General features: G+C 40.4%; 1 long non-coding RNA gene across 1 annotated transcript; it reads right to left on the reverse strand.

Annotated features, from left to right (window-relative positions):
• Positions 1–3,903: 3,903 nt before the first annotated feature.
• Positions 3,904–7,957, reverse strand: LOC108495961. The gene is made up of 2 exons (XR_001874271.1): positions 7,733–7,957; positions 3,904–4,736 (listed from the first exon to the last, which is right to left on the reverse strand). It is a non-coding gene; the product is annotated as an uncharacterized LOC108495961 (long non-coding RNA).
• Positions 7,958–24,735: the final 16,778 nt, after the last annotated feature.

Raw genomic sequence — 24,735 nt, forward strand, 5'->3', positions numbered from 1 at the left:
CTTCAACTCTGGTTGAGTTAATGTATGCACAGAAATATCAACAACCCCAACTGTATTTCTTAGCTCTATTCACTAAACTATTGGATTCAATTTACATATATTCTTCTTGACTAAGAAAAAAAAAAGGAACAAACATCATCATATAGATGCCAAGTTTCTGTGTTGCTGCCACTGCTATTTCCACTGGAGATTATGTTCACCTCTCCTGATGTGTGGATATGGAACACTGGTATATGTCAAACACAGGCCAGATAGTGAGGAAATTCCTCAGCTAAACACTGGAATACATTACCTAAGGAGATATGTGGGTTTTAGAATAAAGTTTTGTCAAAAAACATTTAGGCAAATAGTACATGAAGACTGTAGGTGTGAGAGAGTCCATCTCAGGACAGAGCAGTGATCTAGATGGGACCCTTGGCATCCTTTCCCAGTCTATTGATGGTTCTTATACGATAAAACACAACCTATGGTCAAATACTACTGTATATTAAGGCTCCCAGTCCTTCCCTAAAGAAAAGATAGGGAAAAAAAATCTTACAGAATCACAGAACATTTAGGTTGGAAAAGACTTCTAAGATCATCAAGTCCAGTCTTTGACTGATGATCACTTTGTCAATTAGACCATGGCACTAAGTGCTACATCCAGTTGTTTCTTCAACACCTCCAAGGATGGTGGCTCCCTGGGCAGTCCATTCCAATGCCTGACAACCCTTTCAGTGAAGAAATTCCTCCTGATGTCCAGCCTGAACCTCCCCTGGTGCAGTTTGAGGCCATTTCCTCTTGTCCTATCACTAGTTGCCTGGGAGAAGAGACTGGACCCCCACCTGGTTACAACCTCCTTTCAAGTAGTTGTAGAGAGAGAGTAAGGTCATACATGAGCCTCCTTTTCTCCAGGCTAATCTTAGATTAGAACAAGGGAGAGGCGAAACTTCCACTGGTTGAAAGGGATCGAGCCTGTCTGACCTTGATCCCTCAGGGCTGTGTGATTCATTAAAATTTACTGAATGTTTGTATTCATTATGATTCTGATATTGGAGGAGTAAAGCCCATGTGATTTTACTTCACCAGCAAGGAGATAGGTTCTCTGTGCATATTTTCATGACAAATTTATTTTAGAATTTGAGAAGCTAAATTACCTTTCAGTAGTTCAATTTGTTACCATGTCAGTTGTGCTTGTATAGGTAATTTTAGGGTTATCTGTAAAATCAGGCAGCTGAAGTGATCTTGGTTTAAAACTCAAAAATGCAAAACTATTTTGGAAGGCTATTTTTAACCTAGATTGCTTTAGGGAACTACCTTATAGCCTGGCCCCACAATCATTTGTAGCAGCACAGTTGAGGACAGGCAGCAAGCTGTAATGCAGACAGGAGTGAGTGGTCAGGGCTTTGAGGTACAGAGATAAGGGGCAAAAACCTCTTAAGCAAATTTCACCACTGAAGAGATCATATCGCGAAGCTCGTCTCCAGCTTCTGTGCAGACTGGGACCTGCTGCCTTCCCAGTGACAGCACCGCTTGCCTTGTGGGCTCCACCCTGTCTAGGAATGTCTCCACGCTGGCCTCAGTCTACACATAAGCCAGTCTGGCTTTATTTTTTCTGAGCTGACAATAAACAAGTACCTTGTGATTCACTCACATGTCTGAATTCACTGCTGGGCAAATGATGGGAATACCAAGACTCTTCGAGTTCTGCTGGGTACCTAGGTGTAATGATAAGGCCTCATTTTTGACCTCCATGACATAATCCTCCGCATTAATCTACCACAGGATGCATTTTGTTAACCTTATTTTCATGTACCCTCTACCTTACCTGTCCATTCATGGCCACAGACCAGTATTCCTTTAGGATGGATGTGCAAATAGAAAATGGAGCTGAACAGTGCCTAACAATAAAACAGCCCCACAACACAAAGCCTGCTGAGACTTTCCCCAGATGAATATGCAATTCGGACGAATGTAATTTGTGTTCAGGCAAAGGAAGAGGGATGAACTGGAGACAAAGTACTGCAGAACAGGTCATCAAATTAGTCAGGTTAAGTCAGTAATCAAAATCTTTATTTGAGCCAGCAGTTTAACATGAAGACAGTCTTAATTGCCGATTTAGCTGATTAAAAGCAATGCTAGGATCAGAAAGAAATGTCTTTCTTGTCACATGGCTTATGGTATATTACAGTGATGAGAAGGAGGGTGTTTTTCAGGGATATTTTTAGACCTTGGACCATTTTCCCCTTAGAATGGAAAAAGCGAAATGTCACAGCCAATTTCCTGCACTTTAGGCCATTAAATACTTTAGGACAAAGAGTTTTTGCTTAAAAAAATGTTAGTCTGGCTGGCATAGTGTTTAATGGCAAACTGTTTTCTTAAAATAGGAAACCAATGTACATGAAATTAAAGATTCCCAGAAGAAACATGTTCTCTGTGAAAAGTATACCTTTTTCAAAACTGAAGCGGGATTCCTTTCTTTCTTGCCAACTTCATATTGTCAAATCCAGTATCGGCTCACAAAAACATATTTTTCAACCAACTTATTTCCCTTTCTACTGCTCAAATAATTTACTCTGTTTCCCTTGCTTGAGAGAGTTAAATAATTAGCATGGTGCTTTGGAGTATGCTGGCTTTCAATTATTGTGTCAAACCCAACTGTATGCCAAACAAGAAAATGTAAGTGAATTTCACCTCAGAATTATAAAGCAAATAAATACTGACTCAAGGAATGGAGTAGAGCACATACTGTTAACATCCAGTTCACAGTGTGTCACATCAACTCCTTTTTCTTGGGTTATGTGTGGGAAAGACTGTGAGGTTAATTCCCAGAATACTATTTTGAAGAAGCATATACATTCTGAATGTCTGACATTCTGATACAGAAGGCAGCACTGCAAAACAGCAGGGGGACGCCCACCATGCCCACATCTAACCACACCAACTTCGTCAGAGTCCTCCTTGATGACAACGACTCAGGTGGGAACTACATTCTTTTGCAGCACCGCAGACATCAGGGACCCCACTGACTGAGAGCCGGCAGCAGCTGTGTGTGCTGAACCCCACCCTGCTGCCCAGGCCAATAAAATAATTTGTTGTACTTTCTTCCACCCCAGACTATCCATCCTGGCTGCATTTGCCTATGGCATGGCTGTGGCAGTTCTCAGAGGTGTCTGGACTGTGGCCTGTTTGGTACCATCTTCAGCTGTTCAGCATCAGGTACGCTGGGCTGGGTGTCACCTCCTGTGCAGCACCGAGCACAGCTTACCAAGGACACCTCCATCATCTCCTCTAGCACTGCTCAGGTGGGAACTGGGAAACTTGAGTGGTCACTGAATAAAGGTCTGTCACAGAATCAGGCTCAGTGAAGATATTACTCCTGAAAACCTTGGTTGTTCAGAAGCTTTCACTGGCTGCTATGATCCTGGGTGCACTAGAAGAAACCTACAAGCTTTCCTCCAAGAAATGGTTGTAAGGGCTGTACTCAAAATCCGCATATCAGCTTTTTCCTAGCTGGGGGCATGTGGAAAACGATCACTGGCCCATGTGTGTTAATCCCTGTGAGCTGCAGTTTCTGTTCTGCAGTGTGAGCCACAGTGTCTCATTTCCCCCTCTCCCCACGCCAGCCTGGGGCACAGGAAGCTACTGCTGCCACTCCTACCGGCATCCCTCATCCTGCCCCTCGTGAGTGGGACCCTTTCTTTTTAACATAAACATGTCATTGTGCTGGATGCCAAAGCTCCTTCTGATAAAACGGGCTTCAGATGCCTGTGAGAAATGTGAGGCAGGGCTACAGCATAAACATAGCAAACCAGTGACCTCATCTGCTCAAGAAGCTCTCTGGGTTCAACTGTGACTCTTCGATGACATTCATCCTTTGCTGTCTCAATTCAGGAGAATGGCAACAAACTATGTGACAAATTATTTTCTCCCAAATAATTATTTTTTATTTGCTAACTTTGAAACACTGCTATGTCTCATCCAGGTATCTGAGTTCACTGCAGTGCTGCTTATGAGTATTATTCCTGAAGTGATCTTCTGCATAGGTTGGATTTTTGTTTTTCAGAGCTTTTTTAATGACATTGCTTTCGAACTGACCTGCATTAGTTTGCACAGAGATCATGGCCTGCATTACACACGATATTTGCCGCAGTTAAGTGTAGCTTTAAATGTTTTCACCTATGCTAGGAATAAAATGGGATCGTTGAAGTAACTATACTTTTTAATGTAAGGGTTTCAAACTAACTCGTATGATATCCCTCTGGCAGGAAGGCACTCAGACATGCCAGTTCATCCTATCTTTCTATGAGCACAGACCATGAAAGCATACCCCATGAACCTATCAATGTGATTAGTTGCAAGAGCGTTAATACCTTATCTTGTTTCTGCTGTTTCTCAGAAATGTTTGTATCCACTCGGACATCTCTCTATAAATAGCTTCATTTCCAGTGATAACGCAGGAATTCTGAGACTTACATTTTGCAGCTGTACATAGTAAATGTTGTTTGGTGTGCTAATTGTCCAGAATTCCCAAATGGTCCTGGTGACGTTCGAAGAGGATACTGACATTCACCAAAGTTGGTGGCACCTTCACTGCTTCCAGGGTCCTTCCAGCTGCCATGCTCAGTCCAGACCTCAGAAGCTGCTGTCAGGTGCTGCTCTTCCTTTTGGAAAGCTGGTCGTCAATCCATTTGAAGAAAGAATTGGCACCACCCATACTCTATGCCAGGAGGAGTTTGGGCCACAAATTTCACAAGCTTTGACACAAACATTTAAACAGCAGTCACATAAAGATTGTTATTAAAAGCTTGCTTCTGAAAAAAAAGCATTTTTTACTTTTCAGAGGCCCAGTAATGCTTCAGAAAATCTGTTCCATTACTGAAACTTCACATGTGTTGCAGCAAATATAAAGTACTCTGGAGTAGATATAACCAAAACTAACCTGAGAGTGAAAAGATAATTCAGGCTTTTAGACTGAAAAGTAAGTCTTACAGGAGTCTGATTGTGGAAGTCAAAGGGAATTTATGAAAGTACTCAGCATCTTACAGGATTGCTCTTTAACTTTAGTCTGAAAAGGCTAAGCTTTGATGTGCAATGTAACTAACTGCCTGTTGACATGCTGTCAAAACTTCTTAGTTTGCACTACAGAAAAACTAGGCAGTTTGAAGAAAACTATCAGAAGTTCACGGAACCTGAATTACCTTTATTTGCAAATCATGTTGTTTCTGAAAAATCTGACAAGGAACTCCAGTTCTTTGTAAATGATCCTTCTTGTAATGTCCACTACGATGTCTTAAGAAATATAAGGTTTTTTCTTGTCTAAACAACCAGTGCACACTGAAGATCAAGAGTGAGACAGAAGAACACACAAGCAGATGAGCAATGAAGGACAAAACACAGGAGGTATAGTAGAAAAGCAGCACTGCACAGAGGAACCATAAAAAAAATTCATGAGGGGTAAAGAAGAAGAAACTTGAATGAGTCACTGAGGACAAAACTGTGAGAGAGGCAGGAAAATGCAAATGAAGAAGAGAAAAGCAGAAAGAGAAATTGAGAAGGTGATTCAATAAAGACAGGGAAGATTAGAGGTTAAAATCTGTTTGGAGTTGCAGAAAATACAGTTTTTGCCTGTGCAAAATTCAGCCTAAAATGATCTTCTACTTATAAAATGAGAATGGATATTTTTATTTTTGGGATTCAGATTCAGAGGGAAGACTTTTAAAAAGAGTAAGTTACACAGAGAGAGAATTTAGCTGGCCTACGATTTCATGGTTGACAGAGTGCCTAGCACCCAAATCTGGAGAGCTTGGGGCAGGTACATCTGACAGTGAAGAATGCAAACAACTGCAGAGTTATATAACACATATAAAATACATTTTGTAGTATACATAAGACTTGGCAGTTCCTGTCTTCATACCAATATATATCTGCCTAAGCCTTTCTCAGGAATTAACATTGGGAGTTATAGGGATTTGTAAGTTAATGGCAAACATTTTATTTTAGATTACCAGCACCATCACCCTGAGAAAGTGTATCCATGTATTCCCAACTAATAGCTTTCTCTGGCCATTCACTGCAGTCTGATGAATTATGCTGCAATAGGAAAATTTAACCCCAAGGCCAGTTTAATCTTTTGTTTACATAAAATCTTAAAAATCTTGTTCAGTTACTGGAAAGCCAGCAGAGGAAGTCCATATGAACACAGCCTTTTACAAATGCTCTCTCTGATTAATTCAGTGCTGGTGAGTAAACAAAAAAAGCAAAAATTCTCAATGAAAAAGAGCACTGTTTCTGCTTCATTTTGTCTTTTAAAGCAGGAACAGTGTAGAACAGAGTGAATAAACCGGATAGGAGGAGCTTCTGCTTTCAAGCTTTCACAAATCACAAACTTTTTCATATCAATCCACTTTGGCAGATTGGTGTTTGTGACCAAAGTCTGGACTAGGAACCGCAAAAATGCTGTTACCCAGCTGCTGTGGTAAGTGATTTAATCCCTGTGCAATGCTAGACGCACAACTGTTGGGAGATCCATTCATGTCTGTGTAGCACTCACAGGATTGTTCGCATTGCTCAGACAACACCTGGATGGCTGAGCCAAGGATCGGTGATTTAATATCATTAAAAGTGAGTAGTAAGCATGCAGCTACAGAGACCAACTTGGTGTTAGGGCAGTCTGCCTTTTTGCCAAATCATCACTGGGAAAAAAATTGTCATCTGACATCATGAAATGAAACCAATTAACATTAGTTGGGAAATTGGGTCTTGTCCTAAAATAGATAAACATAAAGATTAAATATGCTTAAAAACTCTACTAACCTTACTTCAACCTGCTTGGAGTAACCACCTGACAAAGGGATTATGGAAAACCCCCCCAACCTGTAACTTATGATGTCTGTGCTAGTTATTTGAATCCTCTTTTCCAATCACTTGTGAAATAATATTGTGAAATAATATTCTTATATTGCATGAATTTTTTTCCTGTTTTTTTTTAGTATAGGTCTTTCTGATGGGCTAAATTGTACTTCTTCTGACTGAAAGGCTGGAAGGTTGCTATTGAGAGAAATAACTGGGGACTTTGGCAGAAGGAAATTGTAAAACCTAAAAAGGAGATGATCTTGACTGAGAAACATTCTATTCTCATGAAAGGCATGAAAGAAAATTTCCTTTGTAAGAAGGACTTTAGCAAAATTGTTAAAAAAAAGAAGATTCCTCTCAAAATAATTTGGTCAAGTGTTTTAGACTACAGATGGCAATTGCAGGACTGTTGACTTGCAATGGACATCCATGACATGTTTCCTCAAGGGAAATCATCATAAAATAGTTTGTGCTGGAAGGGACCTTTAAAGGTTGTCTAGTCAACCCCCGTGCAGTGAGTAGGGACATCTTCAACTAGATCAGGTCCAACCTGCCCTTGAATGCTCCCAGGGATGTGGCATCTGCCACCTGTCTGGGCAACCTGTTCCGGTGTTTCATCATCCTCATTGTAAAAATCTTCTTCCTTATCTGTAATCTAAATTGATCCTCTTCTAGTTTAAAGCCATTACCCCTTGTCCTATTGCAACAGGCCCTGATAAATCTACCTCTTTTAACAATTTCCATGTTGATCAAGTCAGTTTAAAATTTTCCAATTAAATATATCAACTGAAGTCTTAGGACAATATTTTGAGGATTTTTTATAGATGCAACCCACTAGAGTAAAATGAGCAATAATTTGTCATTGCTAAGAGGTCCTGAAATTAATCCTTTGGCTTACCTGCTGGAGGCCTGGGCTGGGATAAGGAATGAGTTGGTGCCAATTTCAGGCAGAAGTCTGGATGGTCACATGGTGGACTCAGCGATCTTACAGGTCTTTTTCAACCATAGTATTTGTATGATTTTATGTTAACATGCTCATGTGAAATTTAGAACCCCAGAAACCTTTTACAGCTTTTTTTCCCCAGCACGGTGTGGTAGTTTGGTCTAGGCCTTCCTTGGTGACCAGTTTGTAAACAAGGAAGGGTCCAGATTTACCCAGTATTCCCTACAATTTTTACGTAAGCCAGACTATAAGAAGAAAGGAGGAAAGGCCTTCGCTCTCTCTTTCCTTCCGGCGGCTTGGAGGTGCAGGTTCCCTGCTGTTGGGTCTGCCGTGTTGGGGAGTGAGGCCTGGTTGGGCCTTGCCGACCTTGGGAGACGGAGGTTGCCGGCGATCGTTCTGGAGCGACTCTCGGTTGTCCCAAGGAGAGTAGTGAGATATTTCTTTGCTAACTCTTTTAGTTGTTAGATATTGGGCTACTAATCGGGATATATATATATATATATTTTATTTTGGTTTTGTTCCTTTTCCCTTCCCCCTTCCCATTCCCTTGTGATATTGTATATATATTTCAATTGTATATACCTGTAAATATTTATAGCTTTAGCTCTCTTGCGCGTTTCGGGTTTTCTTGGTTGTTTTTTCTCCCTCTTCTCCCTGAGGTTTGGGGTGGGGGGGACTTCTTCTGGTAAGGTTTGGAGACTTGGCAGGGAGCCAGCTTCAAACCATATCACACGGTGAATGAGAATAAAATGCAGTATTTTTTTTTTTAATCAGATTTTAAAAGAAAACCTACCTTCAAACCCCATGCACAGAGCAATATACCACAGGGGACACCCTATTTCTCTGATCCTTCTGCTTCTGTATGATTTTGATCATACAGAAAAGAGCTTGGCTGCACAGTTGGGGGCCACAGAACCTGACTTGTTGCTCAAGATAAGGAGCAGGCCACTCTCTTTTAAAAGAAATGTGCTCCTATGATAGAAAATGGTGATTGACAGCCTTGTAGGCATTTTGTAATGGCTCTCATTGCACATTCTGAGAGACTGAATCCACTTGATGAGAGTCAAATGTGCTCTGCCTGCAGCTGCTGGGTTTTAGGGTATTCCAGGGGTGTGGATGGATCATATTTCTAGAGCCTAAGGGGGCTGTAGCTATTGTAGTTACTTACCTGTTCAGGAAAGTCTTGGCCTCTTGATACAGAACTTCAAGAATCATGAAACCTTAGCAGGATACAACATAGACTTCAGATCTCCCCAGAACTCAAGCCTTTCCTTCTGTAAATTCATACTGACCCCAAGCACTGGGTTTTTCAGTGAATGCTTAGTTTTCTGCATGGCCAATATTGCACCCAACAGAGATGTGACAACAGCTGATCACCTTCAGGTTAACAATTTCTTGTCTATAATTTTGATATTGCCTAATTGGAACTGCTTTCTAGATATTAGGGTGGGGTTTGTATATAGCATTATGCTTCCTATAGCATGGAAATTGTGGTATACAAGATCACTACTTTCAGCTCATCTGTGGGTGTTTTATGGTTCAGACTCTGGAAACCTCACATTATTTCAAAGAAATTGTCTAAAAGCTTTTGTCATTTGTGATATAATCCTCCTGTCTCCACAGGAATTACTGTCCACCAAGACTGCCCTGTGCTAGCTGCTGCCATAGAGATAGCAACCATATGGTTGGCCCACTTTACTCTCTGGAGTATCTCCAACAAAAAGCTCCAAAAATATCTCATTTTATCTAGTGGGAGGAATCTTAACCACCTTTCCTATCAACACTTTTTTAATGCCAGAAATCTCAAGTTCAATTTGTAATTAAAACCCAAGACACTTCTTTTTCTTCTGAATTCAAATGCTCCTCCAGCCCAGAAGGCGGTTCCTTCTCAGGAAGCTGGGGATGCTGTTTCTGTTGATTTCACTTTTGCTGTTATGCCATTCTGAAATGGGGCTTAATAATCCTTGGCAAATATTGCTTTAGGGTATATCCTACCAATAAAAATAAAATAGTCTAAATTTGGGCTTTTGTAAACAACAACAATAAAAAAGTTCTTTTTGTTAACTCAGAACAAATTTGTCCTCCTTGAAGCTCTGCATCGTCTGTTGGTTCATGGGGCTCTAAGAAATAGTTACTCTGGGATTTTTTGTTTTAAATATCTTGCATTTTTAAAAAAACGTTTGCAAAAAAACCTGAGACCAACCTCTCACATATTGCTGATGTATGTCTTGCATGGCAGAATTGTATGTATGTAAGGGCTGTCGTGGACCTTGTAGTGATTCATACAGAAAATCTTTAGTTTGGCTAGCCAGTTTCAAATTGCATCTTTGAAACAGAAGTTTCATAATATCTCTAGAAATAGAATCATAAAATGAAGGGTATCTGTGGCTGGCAGAAGATGGAATGGCACCTCATGTTTTGTCATTTTTGCCTCTTATCTATTTCTTTTGTTAAAGTTCTTTACATTACATTCTAAGTATATCTATAGTGTGGGTAGGCAAATTCTGTCACGTGTAACACAGGTGTTGCACCTGTTTAACTGGGAAGAGAAACCAGCTTTGGGTGTCCTCTAGTGAATTCCAATCTGATAACTGTGGGCATGTACCAACACTAAAATATGGAATGCTTTTACATCATTAAAGTTAATGGACGTGGATATTTTACATTTTAGACTCAGCATCCCATTAAAATGTCTTTGAAAATACTATATTATTCTTGATTGATGAAACTATAAGCTATAGCAATGTGACGAATTCTTTAGTTCTACAGCTGATATTTGCTTTCAGCTGTTGCCTTCTCTGTCAAGTTGTTCCTTCATTAAATTTATAAAGGTCTTAAAAAGTGAAAGAAAGTTAGGTGTTTGTTTTCTTGATGGTATTTGGTTCATGTGCAGACTCTCTACCTCCTAATGCCCCCCACTTTGGGAAGCAAAACTTGATGCATAGATTTGTTGTGGCCATGTCAAATATTTGCAGGTTTTTAGGTTAATTGTGATTTCCATGGTTTAACTAATGTACATGTCCACAGCCACAACTTTGTGTTTATATTCACCTTTTAGACTGTATGAGGATTAGAAAAAAAATAAAGATCTTTGTCTGTCTGGAAAGGGGGATGTCCTAGACTGGTTTTGTGCATTGCCACTAAGACTGTGGTTTCTTTGGGGCTGCCCTAATGGCATGGGCAAGGGGGCTGCAGAAGAGGGTACAAGGAACCTTAGGTAGTATAGTTGTGAGCCCATTGTACCTGCCCTATTTCTTTTTGCAGCTCAGTCACGAACTTGGTGCTCACCTAAAGGAAAGAGGTAGGTTTAATATGCAATTTTTTTGCCTTTAACTGAACTTGGAAGTGGCAGGAGAGGTATGCACCTGCCAACAATTCACTAAGAAAAGCAGGTGGGAGTTCAGCAGGTGGGTACCAGGATTTGTGAGAAATTACACTGACATATCCTGAACAAGGTAAACTTCATTGTCAATGTGAAGGTCAGTGTAAAGTTACATATGTCACATATGACTAGCACCATTGTTTTGTATTGCAGAAAGTTTTGGTAAGTGTGAACTTGCTTAATTTTTTTGAGTAAGCTAAATCAGAAGGGTCACTCTAAATACGCACCAGATGATACACCCAGTGTTTTCAGAGAGCCAGTAGGTATCACAAAGTGGTTAGGGCTGTTAGATCTTTAAAAGGGATTCCTCCTCATGGACAGCCAAGGAAAGTGTCATGATCTCATAATCATCTCTCACTCACATTACCTGAATACAGGGCACTTGGAGTTTGGCTTTATAACCACAGCTTTGCCTGCACTGACCAGCCATGCTGGTAGACATGGAGGGTTGCAGTTCTCCACAGGGCAGAGCACATTTCAGTGCTCCTGTGTGGCCCATCAGCACCTCATTCATGAACTGTGTTGCTGTGATTCCAACTGATGGCCAGTGGTCTCAGCTGTGCACTTCTGCATCTCAAAGTTTTGCACCTACTCCTGGTTATCTCACTTTCCAGGGATAATGTGGTCCCTACATACTCTGTCAGGAAGCTGTCACGGTGACAAAGCTTTCCCAAAAGCCATAGTGTGGGCCTTCCTCCTCAGATGAAAGGACTCCCAGGAGGGTCAGTTCATTCGGGATGTCCCTCTAGGGCTTGCTGGGAGCTGATGGTGGCAATAAACTCTCAGTCCTTTCCATATGGCACTTCTGTTTTGAGCAACAACCAGACTTGGGTCACAAACAGGTATGAACAAGCCAAAGTAGAACAGGGCAGAAGAATCAGCAGGACCAGAATTCCTGATGGCAAGGCCATACGCCAGCCGTGCTGGCAGGAGCAGTGATCCAGCCACATCACTGAGGAGAGACAGGGGCTGCAGGGGCATCTGGGGACCTGCAGCGGGAAAGCAAATCTTTAAATAGCTTCAAACCATATGTAACGTTAGTAATCGGGATGTTCAGTCCAGGAAAAACAGATATGTCTGGGAGAAAAGCCTATGGAAAGGGTGCACTGTGAAAGTCGGGGGCTCTGGCGGTCCGCAGCACCCTCCGCTTCAACCGAGCCTCAAACCGAGCGCTGTGGCTCGCTAAGGCGGGCTTGGCGCTCCATCGCCGCAGAGCGCTCCGGCGAAGGCGGAGGGCTTCTTGGCGCTTCCCTCCCCCCAGAATAAACGGGACACTGGAAGCTGCGGGGCCGCGGCGGGAGAGCCGATCCCGCCACAGTCCCACACGCCCGATGGGCGCGGCCGGCAGGGGGCGCCCGGGGAAGGCCGGGCCCGTCCCGCGCCCCGCCCGCCGCGTTCCCGGCGGATCGTCCTCCCTGGGGAGAGGGACGGGCGCTGGGCCGCCCGTGCCCGTATCCGCCGCAGGCGTTTGAAGGAAGCACCAGGGAGGACAAAGCAATGCCTCCATGGGGATATTTCCCCTTGCTTAGGCCCGACAGACCAGTACGGCCCGTATGGGATGAAAAAAAGCTCTTTCCTCGGGGCCGGCTGGGGACTGACAGGCAGAGGTTGGCCGAGGTGGGCTTACGGATCTGTTGCCCCCGGGCAGAGCTGCCTCCTGCAGAGGGTCAGAGCTTCAGCTGTTCTCCTCGGGAGGCTACCGCTCCCACTGCCCACAGTCACTCGGGGAGACCAGAGCACTTGTCTGGACAGAGGACTCTTTAAGGGATTTATTGTCCCACCACCACCACAGACCCATGAGGAGACATGGACGTGCAGCATGTGAGCGTGTGTCACTGGGGGTGTCCAGGAGAGACTTTCCGAAATCATAGAATGGTTTGGGTTGGAAGGGACCTTGAAGATCATCTAGTTCCAAGCCCCATGCCATGGGCAGGGACATCTTTCACTACACCAGGTTGCTCAGAGCTTCATCTAAACTTGCCTTGAACACTTCCAGGAATGAGGAATCCTCAGTTTCTCTGGACAACCTGTTCAGTGCCTCACCACCCTCACAGTAAAGAATTTCTTCCTAATATTTAATCTAAAGTTACTGTCTTTCATTTTGAAACCATTGCCCGTTGTCCTGTCACTACATGCCCTTATAAATAGACTCCATCTTTCTTGTAGGCTCCCTTCAGGTACTGGAAGACCCCAAAGCCTTCTCTTCTACACACTTAACACTCCCAATTCTCTCAGCCTTTCTTCATAGGAGAGGTGTTGCATCCCTCTAATCAACTTGGTGACCCTCCTCTGAACTCATTCCAACAGGCTGTTGTCCTTCCTGTGCTGCATATCTCAGAAGATGAGTGACCAAGGTGCTGGAAAACTGGTTTTACCCCCTACATCCTTTCAGCCCTTTTTCTCAAAGTTCCAATACTTTAAATAATACCCTACTTTTTTTTTTTTCATTCTTTGTGTTGTTTCATTGCATTTTTGCAGCTCATTGTGCAAGGCATATTAGTTGTATTCATTTGATAAAATTTTTTACCCCAAAATAATACATAGTTTAACAAACTTCAGCTGTATTTTGTTTTTTTTGAATACAATGACATTGTTTACTACGGATATTCACAAAGTGTTTCTTGCCCAAAGTTAGAATTTGCAGGAAGCAGAATAAAGATGCCCCTGTTTCCTTAATATTTTTTTTCTGACATATCAATAAATTTAGTCCTATTCCACTGACTGTTAAGTTCTAGCATTTCTAGAAAATCGATTTCAGAAATTCATCTGACTCCATTTTTATAGGACTGAGGCCATGTAGCTGTTGAACCATGCAGTACTGGCAGGCTACATGAGCTGGAGCCTTCTGAGGTGCTTGCTCTGCTCCCACACTGCTACTCTGTGTGGTAAAAAGATGTTTGTGTCACTTGAAAAAGCTGTGTTCCCATACTGCAAGAGATGGTACTGCTGTGTGTGTATCACAGGGCAGAATTAAACTTACATATAACCTTTCCAAGGTTTTACTTTATTACACTGAGAATGAAGCTTAGTGGCATGGGTCTAACACAGGAACAGCACTGTACCCTAATGCTGTTTCAGTTCTTCTGAAAACTGCATTTGAATATGGCAACATGATAGACCACTTTGTCTACTGCAGCCTGGGCTGGGACAGCCACTTGCATGATAATTTATTGATGTAGCTACAATGGATATGCTTATTTCACAGCAATTCTCTTTTTTTTAAAGACTAAATTATAATATTTGGCAAAAACAATTATGATTATTGTGAAGGACTTTTTTCTTTTTCAGTTTTTATGTCAGAAGGACACTCTTTGTCTTCTGAAGACCTCAGTTCCCTACTGCCAGAGAGGTTTTTCTCCTTTCTCTCTTTAATTTTCCTGGTGCTTGACATTGTTTAGTAATCTCCCTTCCATGGCACTGTCACATCTCTGACAGTTCAGGAGAGCAACATTACAAAAACAGTGTCCTGAGAAACCCTCTGTGTATCACATGCCAGACTTTTATGAATGTTTCGGGTTGTTCACATTTTAATCTGGCTGATGAAGTTAATCTGGAGGAAGGCCTGGACAGAGATGTTTGGAATCAGTTTCAAGGCAAACCATCAAATGACATCTCTTATGCCACTAAAAAGAAACCAATTTGAGGAGCCTTCTAGTAAAGACTTCCTTTCTCTGGAGAATTTATAGAAAGAAAAAAAATAAACCAATCTTTTTATTTAAAAATAACTCTCATAGACACAACTAAAAGCAGCCTTGACCAGGTAGGAAACACCTGATTTTTAATATCCTCTCTAATTTTAAATCTATCATTAAGGTATGTGGCTAGCAGAGTATGAAATCCACTTTAAACTGTATGATAAACATTCAGAAGGATTTATATAATTAGATATTACAGAACTAAGATAACATGATGGAGCAGAAATCTTACAGCTCTCACAGACAGCTGATAAGTTGCCCTTTGCTCTACCATTTAAACATATGCTACCTGAGCTGATGTCATTCCACATCGATTTAAGGAAGCTGGGAATGGAGGTTAGCTGTACAGTACACTGTACTCAAACATTTTTGGGCTGGGATTTTTCAGAGGATTCATGGGTGGATTGACCCTCAACAGCTTTTGACCAAAAGCTTTCCTTTTTCTTGGACTGCAAGTCAGTATTGGACACTTAAATATGTAAGTCCCCTTCCACTCCAGCTTTCAGGTTTTTATCTAAATGAAGAAACCAAAATTCAACTGCAGTAGAAAAGAGAAACTCCTCAGCAGGTAACATTGATAGGTAATACTTAAGACAGAAGGTGAAAACTAGCTATGCAAGACTTATTCTGCCCCCAAAACAAATGGCACTACACCTAATTTAACTGCCATGACTGCTCTCATTTGGATCAGCATTACCCATAAATCAACTTTCTAATAAAGATCTACAAAGCCGGAAAAAATTGCAGCCCTGTGCAGCAAGAGGGAGTGTTTGCATACACATAGGTACATGTTGTGCCCTGACTTGTAGCATAAACATTTTTTCTGGCTGAAAATTTTCATGCTTGGTCTGGGTTCCAAAATAGATGGAGGTGGAAAGAAGAAACTTAAAGTAACATAAATTCTGGGAAAAGATTTTAGATCTATACATAGGCAGCTTTCAGTAAATATAATTATATGAAAGATGACAAAACATGTAATATGAAAGACAGAATTAAAACAACAAACAGAACTATGAAAGAGGTAGAACTTACATTCTTTGCTTATAGTTTTCAAATGGGTTGGTTACCAAAATGCATATGCTCTGTGAATAGGCAAGTAAAGTTCCTATTGAACAATTTGTAGGACTGTGACTGGTACTGGAAACACATTCAAAATATTTTATTTTCTTGCACTCTCACAATAAATATTAGTAATTAAATTGGTTTACTTTTAGGTGGCATGTAGATGCCAATTAATGATAATAATTAAGTATCTGTTTGGCTATTTAGCTTTTATAAAGATTTTTGAGTGTTTCCTTGTAATTCAAGCTTTGGAATCCAATCCAATTTCCAATACTTTGGAAAGATAGCTCGTTCCTCTTTTGGTTACTATGCTGGCTTTTAAGCTGCAGTACCAGGAGCAGCCAAACTGGAGGCTGTGGTTTGTGAATCATACCTCTATCTCTGCCTCCAGCATCGCTTGAATAGGAATATGGAAAATCTGTTTCCCTCCAAACTGGAGGTGCCTGTTGAATATAATGTGGTGTGCTGCCTCGATTTTCATGTCAATGAAATATTCTTCCCTCTAGAAATGCGTTCATGTTCTGTGCATGTTTTGTGGAAAGATTAGGAATACTTTTCACCTTCTCCTCATGGAAGGTATTTATGGAAATGTTTCTCAAAACCAGTTGGAGGCGAACACGTGAGGCAGGAGGAATTTCATTATGTCTTTTCAGGCCTCTGTTTCGGGTCTCTCAGAGCTGGAATCTCTATTCTTTTGTAAACAATGGAAGTATCTCCTTTCCTCCTCCTTTCCGCCTGCCCTCCATCCCAGTCAGGCAGGAAATCAGGTTTGCTCCTCCTCTAAGGACCCCGTATGGATCTGTGTGGCCTTCACATGGGATCTCTCTCCGATAATCAGCCAAGTCTTCTGTTGAGATAAATCCCGTGGTTGCAGCACCTGAGCTATTGATCAGTGGGGCACACTCAGTGCCAGCAGCTAGTTGCAGGAAGTACTTTGGGCCATGATCCTGTGTGGATAAGTAATATTTGAGTTAGCTGAGAACAAATAAAACTGATAGTTGGAAGTCACAAAAAGAAAACTTGTTTTTGCTAACTGGCTAACATTTGCAGGGATTTGGCAGTGTGATTGCCAGCTGCTACAGCTTGTGATTGAGGTCACCTTCTCTTTGTATATAAACATTAGTCATTTACTAAAGAATGTAAAAAACAGGTGTTCAGTGTTCACTGGTAATCTGTTCTTTTAAAGGGATGCTGTAAGATAGCACCTGACATAGAACAATTCCTTGTATGCCTGTTGCTATTAACATAGACACACTTGTACTGTTACTTAAGCAGTGCCATTGGTATGCATGGTACATAAACGATAAACAAAATGACAGATGCTTAAGCCAGATGAAATTACAATTAAACTAATGACAGACAAAAATAAAGGAAGTGTGGCAGGAAGATGTGAAAGAACATAGAAATCACTGCAAGCTATGCTCCCTAACGTGGTTTTTTTTTTTAGTTTTAAAGAGGCAGTTCTGCATTTTATGGCCAGTATAGAAACTGAAAATTGAAGCTGCAAATGGTTATCTCTATGGATTTTGCAATGCAGGAATGCTTTTCACATATGATGAGAGACGATATTAAAGATGAAGAAATCTGCATGAAAAACCCCACAGTGATTTGTGGAAAAAGGAAATTAAGCTGTCTCCTGAAAGTGTGCCCTCCAGAGCAATTTTAAACTTAACCTTCCTATCAGCTTTCAAACTTCACCTTCTTATCATCTGTATAATGTAGCAAGACTTCTATGCCGTGGCCCTGTCTACACTCAAATCTGCATGTTTAGGTTGACCCGCCAGCAACAGATTTCATTAGATCATTTCAACTTATGGATACACAAGTCCATAATTAAATTAGGAAAGCATTTAAATAAAATATATCTAAACGAGAATGTATTAATAAAAGGTATCCATTCATTTACAGTAGGCTTTAAATTTCTCTCAGTGGCATACACAAGGACATTTACATTCAGCTGCTTTGGCAGAGCAGACTTACTAGATGAAAGTCAGGCCTCCCTGCTTTCAATGCACAGACCCACGTACCCCTTGAGAATGAGATTCACCATCCAGCACTGCCCCACAGCTTGCTGTTCCTGCTCTCACACCCCCAAAGGTGCTGCCCAGTTCTTGGTTCCCCACCTCAGCAGTGGGGCCAGGGCAAAGGGAAGTTCGGGGGGGCAGCAGAGAGTGTTGCCTTTCTGCACGGTGCGGGTAGTGGGCTCTGGCTGGAGGGTGCTTTCTTTCAGTGTGGCATCTCTGGAGCTGGAGCTGAGCCTGTTGGTCGGGATATAACAGCTGTGTCAAGGAGTGATTAGTTCAAGTCACATATTCACATGATGTGAAACACAGACGTTTCAAGTATGTTGACTATACCCTAACAACAGACTGTCCTTTGTCATGTTAATTGCCGTGGGATGTGATTTATGTCGCCATTGAAAAACACACTACAGCTCTAAACTGAAGACACTGGATTTTTATTCTCCCAGGTATAAGGGGAATGATGAAAAGCAGAATGAAGAAACTGTGGCTGCTAATTATGCTAATTAAGGGCTAGTATTTAAGAATGGCAGGATCCTGTTCTGCTGAAGAAGGAGCTTGAAAAGTCAAGAAAGACATGTATAAGGAAAGTGTGATATAGTATTAGCCAGTGTTACACACCACCAGCACACTATCAATCTAACTGCAGTCTGACTTTGTGCAGATATCATCAAATTGTGTTTCGAGGATTAGTGGGATAGCTTTGAAGGTATTCCTGAAGAAATCCTCCTCTTCAAGACAAATTACACTGGGATGATAGACATTCAGAAAATATCGATCCAAATAAAAAGTAATCTCAATATTCATTCAGGTATTGTGGTATTCACAACTATATTTTTTTAAACATAGAAGACAGACAACTACTTAAAAGTGGCAAACTTTTAAGAAGGTTAATTTCTTCCAAAAGAGAGTGAAAGACTCAGCTGTGGGTGAAAAATCAAGCAGCACTCTAGCAGAGTTAAAATATTTTTCTGCGCTTCTGACAGCATCATTTTCTTTTTGTCACAAATTGTTGTAGCCTTCCAGCCAAAATTATTGAAATTTTTTCCATTGTGCATGAAGCATTTTTACACATTAATTTCATCTATTCTTAGCAAGATGTTCTTTGGTGTGAATTCTATCTATTGTTAGAAAGTGTTTTTGAGAAAATATGATTCTAATCTTGTGACTTTTTGCCTTGATATCAAGAGAGTTACTGCCAAATATGCAGTCATATCTTTTGTTAATAAAACCAAGTTACAGGATCTATTAATAGAGTGGTAATAAATAATGGTGTTGTTAGGGGGCAGGATTATATGTCATTTTATTTCTAGTAAAATGATACTCCCAAAGGGTAATGATATTAGGAAAATTAGCTGCTCTTAACCTAGTTCGTATACAGACTGTCTTGCAGAAAAAAAAATGCATTGGAATAACCACTGTGGAAAGGAAAATGTCACAGCCAAAAGAAAAATTCTACTATTTCAGCCCTAAAGCATACCACTGACATATGCTTCAAGGGGAATATTTGGTACAGTGTGGTCATATGAATTGGTCATAATGTTGACAGCCACAGCAAAGAATGGAACCACAGTCAGGAATCTCTCAATGAAAAAGAGAACAACACCTGAAGCGGTCACTGCTCATTTTCTAGATTTTCCTTATTCTCACAGCAGAACAGAGGACATCCTAAACACGCTGACCAAAACTTCAGCAGAGCTAGTGGTTACAGAAAAGTGCATACTAATAATGTATGTCAGCTGGATGGCACCAGGAAGGTCCAATGGACCATCACAGCGTTCATGCACACGATTATCACATTCTGAATAGCATTGTAAATTAATGCTTTATTTTTTGCTTTCTATTTCCCTTTTTTCCCCCTTGTGTGACCTCTCTATTGTTCTATCTGATCTGATAATGAAATTAAACTAGTATAATCTATAATTTTCAATTCAAACATAGGTTAAAATTACGTTTCACCAGACTTGGGGCACATCCCACATACTGTTTCTTTTGGGTTTTTTATGGTTTGGTTCGGTTTGGGTTTTGTGTTGATTTAATTCCATGAAACATTTAATGGTCTACAGATTTTTTTTCTCCCAATCATGTCAGTTATTGGCAGAAGTGGCTTCTGACGCTTACAAACCAAGGAATCATTTAATAGGCAGGTCACCTTTTTAGGACAGCCAGGCCTGCAAGCTGGGCATGACAGCCTCCCTTCCATCTTTCAGCTGGATGTCTGCAGGATATTGGCAACTGCTAAAAGGATAAAACAGCAGTCCCTCAACTTTCTCCCTGGCAATCCCAGTGTCAGAGCTTCTGAAGGAAATACAGCCCTTAGACCTGCAGAGTCTTTTGGCAGTGGCACTGGTCAGTGCCATGCTGGTCATCCAGGAAGGTCTCTTAAGCTGCACGCTCAGTGTCATTTTAAATCTTTCAACTTTGGTTTTAATTGCATTTTTCACTTCTGTGTCCCAAAAGCTGGAAGTGTTCAGTGAATGAGGCAAGACACTGCTCAAAGAGAAAGTCTGGTGATTAAATCAGCTGCCTCCCGTCCTTGAGAACTGGGTTGCAGCCTTGCCTTTGCCACAAAATTCTTCATTCTTTGTGATGATAGACAGTCATTTATAACAGATAAAACCAAAAGCTAGTATCTTCATTATCTGCTTAGGCAATTCACAGTGTGTAACTCAGATATAAAAATCCAGAGCTTCCAAAGAAAGACTAGAATCAATAGAGAGGAAAATACATTGGCTTTGCTGGAGGAGCACGGAAAAGTTCTTTCTGCTTGGAGCCAGACCAAATCTGCAGAGTTATATTTGCTTGACACAAGGAGTAACTCAGCACAGATCTCCACAGCATCAAACTGTTCTGAGGGTACTGATCTTGACATAAGGATTTTCCTGAGCTAATGAGGCATTGGATCAAGTAATGAATAAAAAAATAGATTTTTAACCTTGTGCCAGATTGTTGTGTTTAGTGACAGAAGCTCACTGCTGGATACTGATCTTAATTCAATATTGTGAGCTCAGCAGATGCTTTTCCTTAGGCTGTATTATTGCTATACCAAGTACAGCAACATGGTTCTTACAATACTAGACATTGCAGAAACTTGTGGATTTTCCAATAGTAAAGGTAAAATAAATGAAAAGAGCCTTTATTTTACAAGTTTGCTTTCAAATGGCTGAGAAATCTTAGATTTTAAAAGCTAATTACAGGTTTTTAAACACTGTAAAATAATTTAAGCAGATCATTTAAACTTTCTTTAATATTATATGTGATCCAATGAGAATATTAATCCACCTATATTTAAAATGTAATCTCTGGGGATCAGTTTTAATATAAACATTACTGTAAATTTGACAAGAACGTGAGGATATCTGAACTTTAAAGGCTCTCACATTACAGTGAAGTCTTCTGCCTAGGTAATTTGTCTAGGTAATTTTGGTGAGACAATGTTCACCAGGGGATGATGTAGGGCAAAAATTACAAAGCACAATCATCCAACTAATTTTGTTTATTTTTATTTTGCTGTTTTTAACCTTTGGGTGAAGATTGGACTTGATGATCTTGGAGGTGTTTTCCAACTATAATGATTCTATGAAATTAAAAAGATTAGAAATTCTTTGCATATATGCTACATCTAGCAATGATCTGTTACACCACTATAAAATATTTACTTGATTTCTGCAAGTGCCGTTGGCTTAAAAGAACAGTATCCTTCCAAATGGGTTGGCAGTGCTGTCCAGAATAAATTAAAGACAAAACAAAAATCCCCCAAAAAAAAAAAAAAAAAAAAAAAAAAAGAGAGAAAAAAGAAATGAGGGGGAAAATAATCCCTGAACAAAATATTGACAACTGCTATATAAGAGGAACTATTCTAGTTATGAATGTAATACTCGCATAACATTAATACAGTAGTAATTTGGTTCTGTTTCTCTGATCTGGGCATACTGAGGAATTCTGTAAGAAATTCTGCTTTTTGGAACTAGTAGCATTTGTAGGTTCTGATATTCAGCACTTCTATGCACATCCACTGCACATGAAAAATGGACTGAAGGCCAAAATAAACCATTAAATTGCATTTTTGCCTTAATTTCAGAAAGAACAATGGGGACTATTATCCAATCCTGTTTTCTGATTTGTTGGTCAGCCATCATGGGGGGCAGTGGTCACTTCAGTCCAATTTGCGTGAAATAAAGTTGAGATTTCTTCCTCCACAAAGCTGGGAATATCACAAAACCTACATCACAGCAAAGATGGATGGAGGATATGATGCATCTGCATGGAGAAGACAGAAAACAATCACAGTTTCCTCTAGCACAACAGATAGGAGGCATCAACTGCTAATAGCACAAAGGTTCAAAAGATAATACTTCTCCAAGGGTATAGATAAAGATCTTTGCCATTTATATTGGGGATGCTAAAACAGTTTGATGAATTCAATAAATAAAATCCCTTGGGAGCTGTTGCATACAGGAATAATGCCTCTGACCAAGAACATCCTGAGCTGGAGTGCACTGAAGATTGGAAGATGGTTCTTGAAAAATGTCACTATATGTCTGATTTGTCCTTACACTCCTCGGGGCAGCAGGTAGCGGTCACTGCTAGAAATACAGTTCTGATCTGGAAGGACTTTGGTTTGACTCGTGTTTCAGAGGTATTATATAGGTATATAAATGTTTCCAGTATCCAAATCACAACATGCATTGTGCCAGTGTTACTCTTGTCTTACTGAACTGTAATGTATACTTACTGAATCACATGAGAATTGGCGTGTTTCTTTTAGATGGGAAGGAAAAAAAAAGGGGTGTTGAGAGGGTTTTTTTGTGTTGTTTCTCTCCCTAGGAGTATGCAATACCACTGACAATACATCTTTGGATGAAAATGAAAAATGAACTGTAATAATGTGCTTATGTAAAACCAAATTGGACATATTCTGCATGGCAAACATGTTGTGTTGGAATAAATATCTCTCTGGTGATGTCAATGTGAGAACAAGCACTACAGTGTTGTTGAAATAATTGGGAGTCACTGAGCAAATGTGCTGGGGAATCCTGCAGAGAGCCTATATATGGTAATTTATCTAGAACATTCTCTATTTCTGTTTTATAAAAGCTTTATGCAGAACAGTGAATACATTTACCATCTTTCAAACTGGCACAAGACACAAACCAGTCTTTAGGCCTTCCCCTGAGCACCCTGCCCACGTGAGAGGCAGCACCAGCAGCAGGGAAGGGGCCTTCTCACCATGGGTGGCACAGCACCACACTGGCTCTAAGGTCAGGAGGCAAAAATCCATCTCCTGTTGGGGCTGAAATGCAGTGGGCTGTGGTCACTGTGTATATAAAAACATGCTGGCATGAGAGGTCTCTTTGTAAAATCTAACAGGACAAATAACCTTCCTGTACTTTAAGTAGAAAGTGAAATGAAATTCTGGAAGATAATTTTTTTCCTCTTAATTTAATCTAACTAACAGTTGAAAAAAAATCATGCTAACTTCAACAAATTTTTGTAGAGAAGTTGCCTTTCAGCAACTTATTATGGTCATAAAAGTAAGACAAAATTGTCATTGCAGTCACTGAAGTTAGTATAATATGGGGTAAATACAGTACAATAAGCCTTAAACTATAATCTCAGTCAGTTGAAATATATTTTTGTATGCTGGAGTTCACAATTGTCTCTAACATCTCCACAGGTTCTCCCTAGCACCCACAAGCCTTTGGGTCCTTTAGGGCAGCTCTTCCACTATCCCATTTTATTTTCGGCACATGACAAGTCTGAGCTCAGACTTAATCTGTTTCTTCATATTATTTTTCAAATAAAAATTAATAGCAGCATGAACAACAAAGCAAAATGAATGATAATGTGCCAGTATACAATCAAACTGGAAAAGGTTTAAACTGTTAAAGTGTTCCAGGTCCTCTGTGGCCAATTGCAAAGACCTGGATGGAGGAGGAAAAAACAATTGCATTCTGTCAGGAGAAGCTGTTAAATTCCTGTGAGTGAATGTAGTCCTGACTTAATTACCACTTCCAAGAGCCTATTTATAGTTGTCTGGGAAAGCACTTAAGTGAAATAGGCTTAAGTTTGCAAATAGAATAAGTGGGTGAGTATTTACTGTGAAGACAAAGATGAGACAGAGGTGACTGTGGAGTAACTATTCCCTACCCTCTCAAGCCCTGCCATGGGATGTTAGAGCAGGAGTTTTATATTGACTGAACTAGCTTGCCAACTCATCAGATCTCTACAGAGAATTTAAAAAATCTAAAATTTTAAATGTTGTGCAATTTATGCACAGCACATCATGATGAGCTTCCGACTTGAAAGTTGGCTGGGACAGAATGTACCACAGGAAGGCACATGAAAAATTTCTTGTGTCTCTGTGAGAAAAAAAAACAAACAACTTTTCATAGCTATAAGCATCTGAAATGTTTTAATAGATAAAATGCTGAATCTGGGCATTTAAATGGTTGGCAAGATGAGGTGTAGCATGAAGAATGGGATTCGTCCAGGGGAACATGGTCAGTGGGATTTCCTGAGTAAGTGCACTTATGCTGTTTGAAGCAAATACTACTCACAGCTGATAAATAAGTCAAGTGAAATGTTACGTTAGGAATGACAAAAAGAAATTCACATTGCCTTTATCCCAGGCCTTTCAGAGACAAATGAGTAGGTGCCATGAAATAGAGGATTAGAAAGGGATATGCAAGCTGAACGCTAGCAGGCTGCACACATAGGGAATTGATCTATATTTAAATCTATTGCTATAGTTATTTAATATCTGTACATTTCATAATTTTTCTGTTTGCAGCTAAC

The sequence above is a fragment of the Lepidothrix coronata genome, unplaced genomic scaffold, assembly GCF_001604755.1.
Source record: "Lepidothrix coronata isolate B3197 unplaced genomic scaffold, Lepidothrix_coronata-1.0 Scaffold35, whole genome shotgun sequence".
Taxonomy (NCBI): domain Eukaryota; kingdom Metazoa; phylum Chordata; class Aves; order Passeriformes; family Pipridae; genus Lepidothrix; species Lepidothrix coronata.